Genomic DNA, 16,289 nt, shown 5'->3' on the forward strand with positions numbered 1-16,289 from the left:
TAAAACGCCTCCATTTGTTTATGAAAAGAAGACACGTCATTCATCCTGTAGCTTATCTCAGTGTCTAGGATGAAAGCTTCTCCCTGCTCGCACGAATGGAGATTTGTCAGTCGCTAGAGGTAAGATCTCAGTCCTGCCCCCCCTTCATGCTCCAGTTCTACAGCGTCCCTTTTTATAACGTCTTTGAGAGCTAGCAGAGTACAACTGATGATGTGTGCTAAGTTACTTTGGACCTGAACCGAGTCTCAGGTAAAGTGCTAGATTTCAAGGTGCTTACTAAGTCAGGAGCACTTAGTGATTTTTTACTGTTTCACCTTATTGTCCGTGAAATGCATATTCCTTGTCGTTGTTTGATAGGCATAATTGCAAGCATAAGATATTGTTCATTATTGGACATCGAAAGAACCACATTTTGCATTTATCCTTAAAAATTACACTTGCAAAAATTACAGTGCATTTTGACTGTGGTAGTGGAACCTCTTGGTGGCATCTCCTTCCAGAGCTCCCTAGGCAAACCAGTCCATACCATGCAATTAGCATCCCTGGAGACTGGTGGTTGCAACTGTGAACGGTAGCAAGGAAGGACTCGGGGCGGTGGCTGGTGCCCTGTGGCGAGTGGAGCCCAGACTGCTCAGGACTGTGGCCGGAGCTGTGGTTTAACCGAGCAGGAATTCACAGACAGGAACGCTGTGCAGCCCAACGCTTCCGGGACGTGCTGGAGTCACCGTGCGAGGGCTGCAGAGCTGGCCCGTGTCTGTTCCCTGCCCCTGCTCACCCCGAGCCCAGGTGCTACAGCCAGAACCGCTGTGCACCGTGGAAAATGCCCCGGATTTCAGGTGTACTGCAGCTGGGGCGAGGCTCATGTTCACGTCTTCTCACCGAACTGCAGACAGCAAGAAATCCCGGGAAAATGTGATATTTGTGTTAGACATGTATGTTGGATTTTTGTTTCAATATAAAGTCTTCATCCGTGCCCCCGACAGTTTCTGGAGTTAGGAAGAAAAGAATAAATGCAGGAAAATTCTTGTTTGGTCAGCACGTGTATGGGGCAATCTCTGTCAGGACATCCAGAGATCAGAGAAATCATTTATCAGAGATAATTACTTGTACTGACACTTATCAAAGTGTTCTGATTTCCATGAAGACTTTGAAACCATAGCAACTGCAGGCCTCAGTGAATGTAAAGGATTGGAGAACCAGAACTTTACCTTAGATTGTCAGCAGAGATATTTGGAAGCTTAAAGTTAAATCTACTGGATTTGTCCTAAAACTACTAGAACCAAAGAGGTGAATTATGAGATTTGTGTGGTGGTTTAAACCCATTTATTGAAGGTAATGTGAAGAAAATTCAGCTTTATTTACATATTATTTGTTCAAAGACAGTGAGGGATATGGATAACGTCTGGGAGGAAATCTAACCCTACGTATGCATCCTTTCTATTAATGAGAGGATTTTAAAAAATAAGCTTCCAAGTATGAACAAAACAACTACAAAAAGATTTCTACATAAGACTATAAATATTTCTTATCCATTTTATAAGAGTGTCATCTTGTGAGCAGGTACGCAGGAGAGCTGCAAACCAAACCAAACCAGAGTATTTCTAACACTGAAACTGTAAAAAGGAAGATATTCAGATTAGAGATATTCAGATTAGATAAGAACCAAACAGGCATTTATTACTCATTTTCACCCTGATAGCTTCAAATAAGAGAAAAAAGTAACATTACCCTTGGAAAACAATGAATTCTCATTTGGGGGCACTTTATTCTTGGACTTGGACTGAACAGATAAAAGACTAGATGATACAGGTGAGAAAAGTATCAACTCCTGAATTCTGGAGCTTTAGAGCAGATGAAATGTAAGTGAACAAGACAGAGGTTCCGAGCCTTGCAAGCAGAATATCTGCTCCGGAGGGATGCTCAGCCTGAACTAGTTAGCCCTCCTCAGGGGCAGGGATAAGTCTTCCAGGCAGACTGCCATGACAACATACCAATGTTTTTAGCTCAGGATTGGGATTCTCATGCAGGAGTGTAAGTATGTGTTTGGTACAGCTGTACCAGCTCACCTGCAACTGGCTCAGGAATCTTTCACATGGGGTTGGCATTTGGAAATGCCTCCTGTTGACTTGGAAATTAGTGTTTGAAACAACATGTGCTGATCAAGAATAAAATAGAGAGTGAGTCTCCATAAACTTTACTGCTTGTTTTAAACAGAATGGAAATAAGAAGAAATTCTGGCTGTGTAGGAACTTACGGTGGGAAAACCCCATCCCTATGTTATTTGGCATTTCCAGGGAGACTTCAATTCAATTAATATTATCAGGGGACTTGGAACCAGTCCGAGGATGAACGGGTCTCTGTCTGTACATACATCGACAGTTGGAGAATATCAGCATATAGAGCTGTGGCACTATTCCAACCCATGCAGTGGGGAAGCGGATATACAAGCTGTGCTCCAAGGTGGCTGGCATTTACAATGAGTACCCAACTTCTGTTTTCAATGAGGAGGGAAGAATTTCTTCCTCAGAGCAATATAAGGAGCCCTTAAAACAAGGGCTCCTCTAAAGTCACTGCAATTGTTGCACCTTGATTGAAACTCATGGCTCAAGAGCCTCACTTCTCCAGCATCACCTGGCAGCTGGATGGCCATTGCCTGCAGAAGGGTACTCCGGATTTCTGAGGCTGAGACCCCTGCCGAGAGGAAGGGCTTTGGAGGAAGCGACTGTGCCAGCACGTGTAGCACAAACATCAGCTCCATCAAAGGAAGAAAAACAGAGTTGGGCTGAATTTTATCCACATTTAAGAGCAGAGCTTCTGAGACCCTGCGGACTGCATTCAAGTTAGAAACAGTGTTGTAAAGATGCCCATATGTACAGTCCATAGCATACACCGGGGACACTTTGGATTCTGCCTGTCCAGGCACTGCTGAACTCTCTGTTCTCGGATAATTTAATTTTCTTTTCATTTGGTGATGATGATGTCTAACCCTAAAAGAAGACACTATTCTCCCTGAAGCTATCAACGTACTATGGCTACTTAAGCAAGTGACTTCCAAGGTCTTGGTTCTGTCTCCCTGATGAGCGTTGTATAGGAAAATATTCAGAGCTATAGGGCAGCTGGAACTTACTTCCCTCCAAAAGGACACGGTAAAACTCTCGTTCAGAGATATCTCATTCCTTAATAGTTACTAAAAGATATTGCCAAGAACCCGAATAGCTGTAATCTCTTGTCTCTGCCATACCCCATAGTTTGAGAGTAAACAAATAGCCATCAAATTAAGCACGCAACATCAGTTTATAACAAATTAAACTTAACCTTTCCAGCTCTGTCTCAGCTCTTAGTTACCATTTTGCAATTTCATTGAGAAAAAAACCCCAAACTGAAAAAAATAGAAATGAGCTTTCATTTCTTAAGTAAGCAGCAATTGATAACTGAAATGTACAGAAGAGTTTCAAAGCGAATGTCTAATTACAGTCAGGTTTTTATATCACCTTTATCTCTGTAGTATACCTCATCTCTCACTATTTCTGTTTCTAAGAGAAACGTGAGAATTGCACAGATTCTTTTCTATCGCCACATGACAGAACAGACAGCACTCTTCCCCTTGCTGCATCATTTTTTCAGACCACACTTAGAGGAGAGAGCGGACCCAGCTCTACACTGCTTTTCACCGGAGGAACAGCAAACACGGCCCTGCAGCCGCCCCTGACCAGCTGCAGGCCTCCCCTCGGCCACGCTCGCCCTGCAGCGAGCGGCAGAGCGCCATGGCCGCTCCTCGTCCCCGCCGCACTCGGGGCTGCCAGGGGCGTGCGGGGCCATTCTGCTTTTGCCTTCAGGCTCCCGAAGCGCGGGGCCGGCAGCCCCCGGCTGTGCGGGTGCTGCCGTCCGCCCTCTAGAGCTAGCCGAGCGGCTCAAAGGCACTTGGCTCACAAGCAAACTCCCTTCAGAAGCTCTGTAAGGTCACGAAGAAAGCCAGTTGTGAAAATAGATACATATATAAAGAAAAGTAATCAAGAAATGAGAACTGAGTGCTTAGAAGCTCTGCAGTACTTTCTTTGAGAACCTGGGTAATTTCAGACGCTTCTTTCTTCCTCTCCAAGCAGTGAGACATGCAGGTAGAGTCATCGCGACGCAACGCACACCGGGTTAAAGCAGCGGTTCCTCTGAACTCGCGAATCCTCAGCCACCTGTACCTGTCCCCCCCACACCCCAGCTCCAAGTGGTTGTGGGGAGTGAGCTGCGGCACCGGGAGGAGCACACGGAGCTGCTGGCTCTGTCCCTCCATCCACCCGACCTGTCCCCTGGCAGCGTTTTCCCTCGTTTGTCTCTGTGAGGAGTGCCACAGGCAGCTGGACAGAACATGGCTGCTGGCCGGGGTGGGCCAAAGCCAACGCCTGAGGCCGAGGCCTGAAATAACCTCCTGCCGCCCGACAGCGGCTGCGCTTTGCCCGCGTTCGCGCGGACAGCCAGAGCTGCGTGTCCCCGGGGTGTGTGTCCCCACACAGGGCGATACCCCAGGCAACGTCTGGCTTCCAGCCCGCCCGAAGCGCAGCACTCCCGACCAGAGTCCGGGCATTTGACGTAGGCGGCAGCTGGGCAATAAGGCAGCGAAGCGCACAGCAAAACGACGTCACCACCTGCCACTTTCTGCCCATCTTCTGCGTGACCCAGCCTCCTCAGGTTCCTGATCTCTCTGGAGGCAGAGGCCAGGTGCGAAGGACGGGGTCCTGAGCCAGGGTGACCACTCTGGTGAGTCCCCGCCTGAACGAAGGAGTCTCAGGAGGGCAAGGGGACAGAGAGGGTTTGATTCAGTTCATTTGGGGTGGTGCGAAGCCGCACTGCTTGTGCCTGCAACCCTGTGCCTCGCTGCTGCAGGCGGTCCCAGGCTGGCGGGCGGGGAGGCAGCACGAACCCATTTCTCACAGTGCGTTCAAGAGGCTGCAACAGCACGACCCGCTTTCTGCGTGCTCACCAACGTGTGTGCATTGGCTTCCAGGGTGGTTAACACATGGGGACGGAGCTGAGCACCTCTGAAGTGCAAGAACATGTGTTGCTCTAGTTGGAACAAAGAAGTCTAGAGAGTCTGCCTGGGTCTGAAGCGCACTCTGCTCACCGCTGGAGCAGACCGCAGAAGGGGCATCCTGTGCCATGATTCCAGAGAGTTTTATGTGCCACTCACCAGTGAAACCAAATTTGCTAAGCATTAATTTCCCGAAAAATTAAGGAAAGAAACAGTAAAATACACAAACATGATTGGGCAAAGTGGGAATTCTGGTTTTCGTCTTAGCTGAGGGAGTATTTGTATTGATAATCTTTGCACTGCCTACTCTTCGCTTCAACAAGCAATGCAGTTGCCACCACCGCTTTCCCCGCTCTCTCCTCTACAGTCTTTCCCCAGCCGAGAAAGCTGGCCAGTAATGAGCTCTGGAAGCGAGGATCGTCTCTCTGAGCACAGCCACGCCTTGCTTTGGCCGCGTGTCTGTCAGCTGAGGGAGCGTTTCGACTTTTGAAGGTCCGCAGGAGGGCAGGGTAATTCTTGGCAGTGTTACTGCTTGTTTTTGAACTCAGATCTAAGGGGCAAATTGCATCCCATTCGCTGCTTTCCCAAGTGAGCCTGGAGGGGCTTGCTTGCCAGAGTCCGAATCTCTGGCAAAACAACTTGATGCAGCACTTGGTAGCCAACACATAACTTTATTTGGAAGCTTCAGACAGCTTCTTTCAGTGGTAGAAATGTCAAGAAACGGTTGCCTCCTTGGTGTTCCTATTTCAGCAGTTTGTAGCTCAGTAGCAAATGTAAATCTTGGCTGAGCTGTGATTTGCCAAAGGCCAGCCACATGAACAGAAGTTACAAAAAAAAAAATCTACCACTTCTTATTTCTACTCCTGGCCTGCCTGTGATATACACAAATGTACTTGTTGGTCATGATGGTGGCATAATCAGTGTGAATATATAACTTCAGGACCACAGTATTATTGATAATTTTAATTAATCAAATGCAACTAACTAGTATTAATTATTTACTCAGAGTCAGGGCTTTTTTCCAGAGTAAACTCACCAAGAGAAATGACAGAAGCCAGTTTACAATGTGACATTTAAAACAAGACTGAAATTTCAGAAAAAGACAACAGGGAACAAATCTGCAATGGCCTTTAGGGACTACAGCATTGATCTGAACTCCCACGTAACACAGGACATTCAACTCCTCTAAATTCTTGCTTCGGTCTAAGAATTGTGGCTGAACCGGAATATATGTTTCGGAAAAAGAAGACGTGTTCCTCATTGGTGAGACAGTTACTTTGCTCTGATGTTGAAGCAGCCAAAAGGCTGTTTGACTGTACTGGCGTCATCTTCCAAACGGTTGTGACATAACCCACACTGCTAAAATGTAGCCCTCTCTGGAAGGCTTTTCGCTTGCATGTGCCCAGCACATGCATTAAATTTGGAACTCATAATAAATCTGCAATTGTTGTCACCCCAATGATCTACAAAACAAAATTCCTCTAATCGACCATGGTTGGAAAGTCTAAAAAGCTCATACAGAATACATACACAGTCTTTCAGGCAATCTTCTACTCACACCTATTTTACAAATTCTCCAGACGTTATGTATCATCTTCTCAAACCCCATTAGCTCAACACAACTACCTAAGAAGAACACAACAGCACAAGAAGGACAAGAAGCTCAAAGACGTCTTGCTGATTTTGTGCTACCGGCTCAGATTTATCCAGAAGATGCATATACATAAGTGTTAGAATTATTAACAAAAGACCACTGGGATGGAGGCAATTTTTTGCAGAAAATTGATAATATAGAGACTACACTAATGTCCCAAGACAAATGAAGCCTCAAAGGTCTTGGAAATAAAGTAATTTAGTACAGTGGGTTGGGAAATAAGTCCGAGTATTTCCGGAAATTTTCAAGATTGCAACTTCTGATTTTGTCCTGAATTAAGATGGAAAGCAGACATTTCATAATGTGCTGTGCAAAGACAATGACATTTTTTTCCCTGTAAGTAACTAAATAACCTGACTGAAGTGTCCATTCTGAATTTATCCTCTAAGCTGGCCTACATTATAAATTATGATAAATCCTAGGAGCCTACATTCTTCAACTATCAAACAACTGCATATAAAAAGGAAAATTTTGATAATTCCCTGGGAGGATTTCCATGAACTTCATACCTTACTGAAAACAAAACCAAACCATAACTTCTCTGATAGAAGAGACTTCAGATGGAAAGTTTCCAGTCAGCCCTACCAAGGTTTATATGCAGACTGGTCACCAGAGGGGGATGCAACGCACAGTTTGTGAGCATGTCACATTATCTCTGAATTTCCTTTCATTGGGGGTCTCTGTGATATGGATCAATTATACCCTTTGGCAACACTTGTTTTAGGTTCAATGCACATGTTAATTCTGGAGAGATAATTCAAATTATATTTACTTTGCCAGAAGTATAGAAGAAAAGAGCAAACAGTTACAAAGCATGGGAAATGTTAGAGTAGATTATATTTTCTTTTTGCCAACTCTGTTATCTTACATAGCACTACAAATTAAGATAGTTTTGTATGGTTCTTGTGCTTGTCAATATGTTGTGGAACTGAACCATTTCGGAGTGATAGGCTTTATCAGGTGTACATCCTTTTTTAAATCTTATTTTATTTTTTATGTGCCCAATCCTTAATGGACCAAAAAAAGGAATAAGACAGACAGAAAAAAAGGAGAGATCGCATTTCCCCTCTCACAGTCTTTTAATCCCCAGTGAATGGCAGTGAGCACTAAAGCAAATCAGTTTCTTTGGCATTCTTGGTTACATCTCTCAAAGACAGACACGTTCCCTGGTCATTGAGGAGACACTACTGGTTTTATGAGCACTGTGACACTGCAAATACAGCTTAGTGAATCTTCAAAACCTTAATCTTGAAAATCTATCTTTCTCCTAATACCAGTCCCCATTTCATGGCTTTTGACTGGACTGTGGAACTTGAAATTAAACTGTTGGCAGCAGTCCTTCCTCTTCTGCGGTACTTCTTTACAGAGGGATAGCAAGCAAGGATTGAAGCTCTGTCAGTCAAAATGACCGAAATTGAATCTAGTCCAAAATGTCTTCTCTTCTGTGTTTTGTAAGGGCTCAGTCTAATCTACCGGTAGGTTTTGCCATATGAAATGAACTATTCTGCCAGAGATAAGGTTTGAAGCCAGCTTCGTGTACTATTACTAGATTTCATATAGGCATTTCATTTTGAAGTCAGTCCAACTTCGGGGAAGGTTTTGGACTAGATTATCTTGGAGGCCCCTCCCAGCTTAACTATTCTATGATTTTATTAACTGTAGCTTTCCAGTGGCCTCCCTTTAATCCTCAGCATGCAAGCAGCTCTTTATGCAACAAACTACATAGGGATTTGCTAAGGGAATTCATTAATTCCCCAAGCATTGAGTAAATACCTATACGCATATTTATACACACATGGGCTTTTGCTTCTGTGGATACATAAATGCCTTTTGAATGCACTTACTTCCTGCTCCTCTTCTTCATACTTTACTGAGTATACAAAATGATGTGTCATTTTACTACAGTGCCGACACATTTGAGAGCATATAGTTATCAGAACTGAAGTGTTTCCTCCCCATATACAAATGAATTTTAGCTAGTCATGCTCAGAACTGGCTATAGAAAGACTCTTCTTTTCATGCCAGTGTAGGAAATACGAGCACTTTTGCAGAAGGTAGCTAAGCAACAACAAAGAACCAGCTTCTCTCTCTCTGTTCTGCAGGTTGGAAGTGCCAGGCCAGTGATTTCAGAGGTCTTTCTCAGAACCGAGAGGATGCATTCAGTGTAACAGAACCTTGGTGCAGTCTGTGCACTACTGCTTGAGATATTCCATAATCATAGTTTTCTTATGCGTCACAGACAGTTGCATTCTTAGGATTGCAGTATTTTCGCACTGCCATCCACCTGAACTACGGGACTTTCACTTGGGAAAACTCCTGGTGCGACTCACGTTCACAAGGTTTTATGGAGTTGTTTATGATTTAGAAAGCTATTTATGATTAAGCTGTTTATGATTTAGAAAGAACACAAACATGTAACATTTATTTAATATAACAAAATTGAGGTCACTAAGGGAAGGAACATAAGCCATACTCACAACACTGTGTGACTTCAAATTGGAATTAGGGTTTCCAGTGGCTAAAAACTAAGGCGAGCACCTACACTGTCGTCACTAGGACAAAAAATGCAAAGCTTGTCTAAAGAGAGAGAACACAGCAGTTTTGGGAGGCACCTACTTTACATTAAGAGAATAAAAGTCCTATGATAATCCAAGAGAAGGTGAAGAGGCCAGTCGATGGATGTGGGTAGATCTAGGGCACTTGCAGCTTTTAAAGTGAAGGTAAGCTATGAAAAGATTGATAGCTTCTCTGTTCCTTAAAGTCTTGAATACAGTGTGCTGTTCCAGCTGAAATGTATGCACTAGCCATGCACTAGTCAACCAAAGTTATGGCCCACATTATACATGCCAGACTCTGAAATGGTTGGTTCTAAGAGCAGAGGACTGGGTTTGTGACTCACATAATGTCTCACAGTCCTAAGCTGAGCGATGACTGAAGTGATTCTTTTTGGTTTTATTATCTGCAGAGGGGGACGAACAAAAGACTAAGCACAGTGTTTGAAAAATACCCCCCATAGGAGAAAAATGATGTGCTTTTGTTCCTGGCTGTGTAGAAACAGACTATTTTGAATCTAAGTTTGTTTTCCAGTCTTCAGAATTATTTCAGGTTCATGTCTTGTTCAACATGACACTCTCAATTGAAGGTTTTTTAGGAAAGAAGCTGAACTGTAAGATATGAGGGTTTGGGAAACCACAGTTTGAGGTCAGTAAATTGCAAAAAATAAGGGTAATAGTTTTCAAGTAAGGATAGCTACTCGTTAGACTAAAAGGTGATCTGATTCACCTCACTCTATTTACAGCTTGTGAGATCCTTTATTCTTAACCTCGCAGTGGGTCATTGCAACATCAGCGCGAAATTATAAATGGTTGTATCCTGCAATGGGCATTGATTCCAGGGGATATTACTCGACACAAACTTCTGATGTGAGCCACAGTGCTTATTGATTTCATCAGTGTCTAAATTACTTTTCTTGTAATATTGACTTTTTTCTGTAAAAAGCATATACATGTGAGCAGAACAGTCTTCACATTAAAGAGTCTGGTTTTCAAAACAGTTAAAAACATTTCTGTGCTGCCCTTGCAAACCCTGAGCGGTGTTTCTGCATCACGTGTTACTAGACTGTGTGTAGCAGAGAAAGCCAGTACCTGTCCTTTGACTCATGTACAGGAGTCCCACCAAACTCCCTGCAAAGTGAGGTTTTCAGCACCTCTCCTAACTGGTGCTTGTTCAGGTGTAGAAATACAGATTTAATAGTTTAACACTACACATCCTGACTTAAACCCCTTGCTATGATTTCCTGCTCTCTCTTCTGTTTATAGAAATAAAAAATCCAGAAGATTGGTGCACCGTAAGCATAAACGTAATTTCTCAGAGTGCAGAGATAAGGCCTGAGCTGAGTGATGGTTTCTCAGCTGCGCTCAGGACTCGAGACAGAGGATGTGACTGAATTGGGGATGCCCATGTAACCGAAGTAGTTAATTGATAACTTTTTTTAATCAAAGGGGGGGGGGGGGGGGGGGAGAATAACATAGAATAGAGAATAATAAATCATGGTTATGAACAATGCTGCTATGTTCCCAGTACAGCCCCAGCCCATCTTGACAATAGGTCGAGGACTAGCTGACCCACTGGAACAGTTGGTTTGTACTAGAATAGGAATGGGGGTAGCCAAGCATCAATCATATTGTTAGAAACCATGGACCATGGAGAGGGAAATGGGTTACATCAGCCAGGTGGGATTGCGCATGTGCAGAAAAAGGGGTCAACGAGGGGATACACCTGCACGACCACCAGAGACCACCGGAGACCCCCACGGAAGCCCCTCGGAGCTCAAGGACGCATGCGTAATGACCACGCGAATATGATAATTAGTTCTAGGAAATAGAATGAATATGCATGATAATTCCGGGAAATTTAATGTATATGTATGGGATTGAAGAATATAAGTTATGGTTGATGCAAACTGTGGTATGCACGCTAGGAGGAGCGATCCCCCGTGCATCCAGCGCTGCAATAAAGAATGCCTGCTTCTTAATACTACATTGGTGTTAAGGAGTTTGATTCCCGATTTCGGTGACACCCTGGCAGGGTGGCTCAGGAGGGCCCATGGAGGGAAGCCCTTGCGAGTGCCTCTGTCAGTCTGCTCCAGAGCAGTGCCTCTCCGCGCAGATGCAGACAGACGTTATCTTCCCTCTGGGAGACGGGCTGGCGCTGGGGCTGTGCGTGCGTGGGTGCGACGCTGTGTTCAGCACACTCTGCCCTGTCAGCAAACCGCTTGGCTCAGACACGGCACCACGGGCATTCTTCATGTCCAGCAACCTCAACGCAGAGACAAAGTCATGCCTGTCTACACCTGCGGGGAGGCACGTCTGACGCATTTCCAAAGCGGCTCTTCACTTTCCTACCATCCATAACAGCGTCATGTTTTCCTCCGGTCAGGACACTGTCTCTTGACCCTCCCTGTCTTCCTTTCCCTCCCGCCTGCTCCCCTGCCTGATCCTGGGATCATACGCTAGCCAGAAACACAGAGGCTGCTTCTCCTTCTGTAGGGAATGGGATTGCTCCTCTTTATCCCTCTCTACTTTTCTGACTGCTTCACTAATGTTTATTCCAGGTAAACACGTGGCTGTGACTGAACCTGGAAGGCAGTATTTCAACGGGTGGTTACATACCCCTTTTCATGCAGGGAGACACAGCAAAGGGACTTCATGGTTGGTTTCTTGTGTGTTTGTTTTTGTTTTAAGAGGAAATGTTCTAAAGAAAACCTCCTAACATGAAGGATATGGGGATTTCCCCCCCAGCCAGGACTCCCATTCACACTGTCCTGAAGTGGGGGCACTCTCAAATCTCGATGGGATGCAAGGCAGCAGCATCTCTCCTGGGCCCCCGGCCGGGTGCAGCTCACGAGAAGGGTGATTCCCGGGGAAAACTGGTGGCACCGGGAACAGCAGAGAGCAGGAGAAGCCTGGTGCTGCCAAATCAGTGCCACTGAGCAGGGACCTGAAGTCAAAGGTACGTACGAGGGATGCTTTCCTCAGCTGTGCCCTTCCCTGCTCCGAAACGCGGCATCCCCAGCGCTCCCTTCGTCGGGCAGGGAGACGCAGGGCTGTCTCGCACTGGGGAGAAGACACTGCTGTGGCCTGATCAGACTGCCTGGCTGGGGGGCTCCCCAGGACTGGCGGGGTGCAAGGGACAAAGGCGGGTCTTATAAATGACCTGATGACAGTCTGAGAACCGATTTCCTCAGATGACGGAGGCTGAAGCACACTGGGTTTGGTGGGACGTGTGCCTTTCTGAATTTGTGATTTTAGACCAACCGTTACAAAGGCAGAGGCAGGCAGTACTCCACCAGTCACCACTAAAAGAAGTAAACTTATGCTCAGTGAAGAGGGAGCGTGGTTATAGTTCAGGATGTACAGGAGAGCTAACATTTATTTCTGGGCTCTCTAAAAGGGCTCAACAAAATCCATGTATTCTGACAGAACAGTAACAATGGATCAAAATTCATTATTATGCTAGAAGGATGTCTGGAGATCTAAGTTTTTCTTTCAAACTTTGAAAAAGCTTTATGGATCTCAGTTTCCTGGGAGAGACTTTGTAGTAAGTAGATAAAGTGGAAAATGGAAGGCAAACTTGTGAAGAACAGATACCAGGAATTAACAAGACTGAAGCTTTGGTTATTTTTCTTTGTTTGTTTCTATGTTTGATCAAGATGAAGCACAGCCAGCAGCCAAGTGAAAAAGAACTCAATGTGTGTGTTCTAAACAAACCATTACATTTACCCCAATTTGGAAAGATCAACTCAAGTACGTCAAGATTTTGCGAAGTCAGTAACACTGAGGTAGCAATGCAGCACGACGCAGCGCAAATTAGGATTATTTAGAAGGCATCTGTGACACTCTAATCATCAGGGAAGGATCTACATGCCTAAGAGGAGTTAAAATATCTTTAAATGTGGGGGGTTAGAGAGCGAGAGCCACGCAACGGAGCCGCTGCTGCGAGCACATTTTTGCCCACAGGCTGCCCTGAGCAGGATCAGCTCCGCACAGGGATGCGGTCCCTCGTATCCTGCACAGCGCGACTGCGCTAGTCTGTTATCCTCACAGATCCACAACTTAGGAATCAGCTGTACTTTTCCAGGCACTCAGAAATAGGCTGAAGTGTGGTGAGTATCACTTTTTTCTAGGAGAAAAAGAAAATCCTGAGTTTTTACACACTAACTCATTTGTTTTTCAAACCACTGTGATACTATGACAGAATGCAAATACATATTGCTGCAGGGACGAGACATCTGCCATAGATGCTAGCAACCAGAAAAGCTGAAGAGAGCTGGAATAACATCTCCCCACTTCTGCGCTTAACTAGGTCTAGCTGGATACCTAGCTGAAACAGCAAGATCCTGTTCAATTACTGTCACACTTGCTAGAGACAAGAGGAGGTTCTGTACCTGGCGCAGAAACTTGATGAGAGAGGAAACCTTTAAAAATAACTGGAAAAGTGAGCTATTGCCACCTTTACAATCTTCTACAGCTCTATAAAAGTTGGATAGGATCAAGCTTAGGGCAGAGACAAAATACTTGCTATTTAAATGTTTGCTAGCGAAAGGCATGTACTGTATCCAAGATGCAGTACAAGAATATAGATCATGACCATGCAGGCAAAATATCTTTTGCCTATTGCAAAATGTCATTTAGCAGGAAAAGTGTATATAGAATCTATTGAAAACTGATTTACTGCTTCAAGGAAGCTATTGCAATGGATTTAATTTTCAGCAAAGAACACACAAGAGGAAGCAGAACGCCACCAGTTGCATGCAACAAAGAAAGAGCAAGGCTTTTAGAAATTAGCATCACAAACACAGGTTTTCAAACAAACTGGGAACGTGGGGAAAGATTCGCAAAATGCTTTAGCTAGGTCAAATGCTTCCAGTAACTCTGAAGATCAAGGTTTTCATACACCAGTCACTATGCCTTCACGGCACATGGTTTTCGAAGGGCTGAGCAAATTACAACATAAAAGCATATGAACGTGGACACAACAATGCTTACATGATATTTATCAAAACGCTGACTCATCCAAGTAAATTCAGGAGAGTGAAAAGTATATGAAAAAAAGAAATGAAAAAGTTGGCAATGGCTTACATGATGAAGGGAAAATGAAAGTAATATTGATGGTCTCAACAAAAAAGCATAACTTGCCTGTATTAGAGCTGTAGATACGAGCAAGAGCAGTCAAGTGAGGAACACAAATTTCACCAGATAACAGTTTTCAGGACAGAAAAATTTAAGCTCTCCCAACCAGGACTCCCACAAATCACTGTCTTCAAGATTTCTAGCTTCACCTAACCCCAAACCTTGGGATGATAAATTTAATCATAAAAGTGTAGCAGGTCCATACAATGTAGCCATGACTCTTTTAGTTTATATTTACTCTGATTTTAGCTCCCATATATACTTTCCATGAAAATATTTAAGTGATCTGAGTATGACATGTTTTGAGACCCCTACCAGATGTCAAATGGAAATATTAATAAAACACAAGGCTAAACTAGAGAGACTCTTGAAGGCTGTACCCTGGGTTGAATGTAGGCACACGAATCATAAGCAACTACAGACTTTTCTCTGGTCTTGGCTCAAATTTGACCTCTGTCAGTATTATCACCATGACGTTATCATCATGTCAGTATTATCAAAAATTATCACCATTTCTCAATGTGAATAAAATTTATTGTGACCTGGCTTCAACTTCAATCTACTCAAGGGTTGTATAGACCTTGAATAAACCCAACTTGATGATACATATAGTCAAGACCTGGGTTGACAGTTTTTGTGGAGAAGCCAAGAAATCAATGAACAGACCCTTTCATGCATGGCGTGCATAAGTCTTTCTGACAAAACAATGCCGAAATGCCCATCTTGGTGCTGAGTGTATGGACATGTCTGAAAGCAGGAGGTAGTCTCTGGAAGGGTTTTGTCAGTCTGGTACCACCAGTGAACACCACAGTTACTAATTTTTCTCTTCTAAAGTAAAAAATATAACCCACAGAAATAAGGCTCGGAAGGTACATCTCAAAAATGTTATTATTGCCTCAATGGCACTTGGAAATTTGAAAACCACAGATGAGAAAGGAACTCTTAAGCCTCTGTTTTGAGAAATACAGCAGATAAATCTGATCTGATCTGAGCTGACAGAAGGTTAATAATGAGTTCAGCAGAATCAGAAATTAATTGTCTTCTGTTAAGGCCACACGCAGTTTGAAATGGCGAGACCAAGCATCATTCTCTTCATGAAACCATGGAAGGAAAAAAAAGGATAAAAGAATCAGAAGTGTGTAATCATCCTGGCTTTTACAAAAGCAAGTAGTTCTGCGGGCCTGCCAGATGCAAGGGCTTCTCCCTCTCAGGACAAGAGACAGGCAAAGCACATTCAGTGCATGTCCCTTTCCCCGAGAACAGGGCCATGAAAAGATCTTTCTACCTTTAACACACTGTGGGTTTAATGAAAGGCAACTGCTATTTTAAGATTTCATAAGGGGTTTTATACAAAGAGGAGTTGCAGACACCATCCGCATTACCACCAGGCTTCCATCCTCTCTTTCATCTTTCTCACTAAGCCAGCTCTCAGAAACTTTTACAGATAGTTAGAGCCATCAAATGAAGGTTAGTCGCTCAAAGGCTTGGTCCAACCATGTTCAGCTGTTATGGCTTAAATTAAATTGATACTAAAATGGTCTCCTTTTTATTAAAGTGCTGTAATCATTGTGGCTACAATCCCTCACCACGGCATAAGTAGTAATAAGCTGGTACATGTCACCATTGCTGATAGCTGTCAGAACTTCTTTTTCCAGAACTGGAAAGCAAAATAAGACTCCCAATTATTCTCAAAATGGAAGGATAACCCCTTTTCCAGGGTAGAGACATGAAAGATACATTTTCTTCTCTGTTCTGTCAAGCCATATTGCAGATTTATTTAATGCATTATGTGCATTGCATTAGATTTCAGAACTCACAAAGAGGGTTACAAGCTATGTGAAAATTTAAGGTAAAAAATTTAAGGCTCCTGTGAAGCCACTGGCAAAACTTAACACAAGAGGGTCACAATTTCACTCTTAGTCTT

The 16,289-nt window shown here is 43.9% G+C and overlaps 1 protein-coding gene across 1 annotated transcript in view; it reads right to left on the bottom strand.

Annotated features, from left to right (window-relative positions):
- TNNI3K (TNNI3 interacting kinase) overlaps positions 1-16,289 on the bottom strand; it is a 97,006-nt gene that overhangs the window by 35,950 nt on the left and 44,767 nt on the right. The gene's annotated exons all lie outside the window — the stretch shown is intronic.

The sequence above is a fragment of the Ciconia boyciana genome, chromosome 7 (assembly GCF_034638445.1).
Source record: "Ciconia boyciana chromosome 7, ASM3463844v1, whole genome shotgun sequence".
NCBI classification, from domain to species: domain Eukaryota; kingdom Metazoa; phylum Chordata; class Aves; order Ciconiiformes; family Ciconiidae; genus Ciconia; species Ciconia boyciana.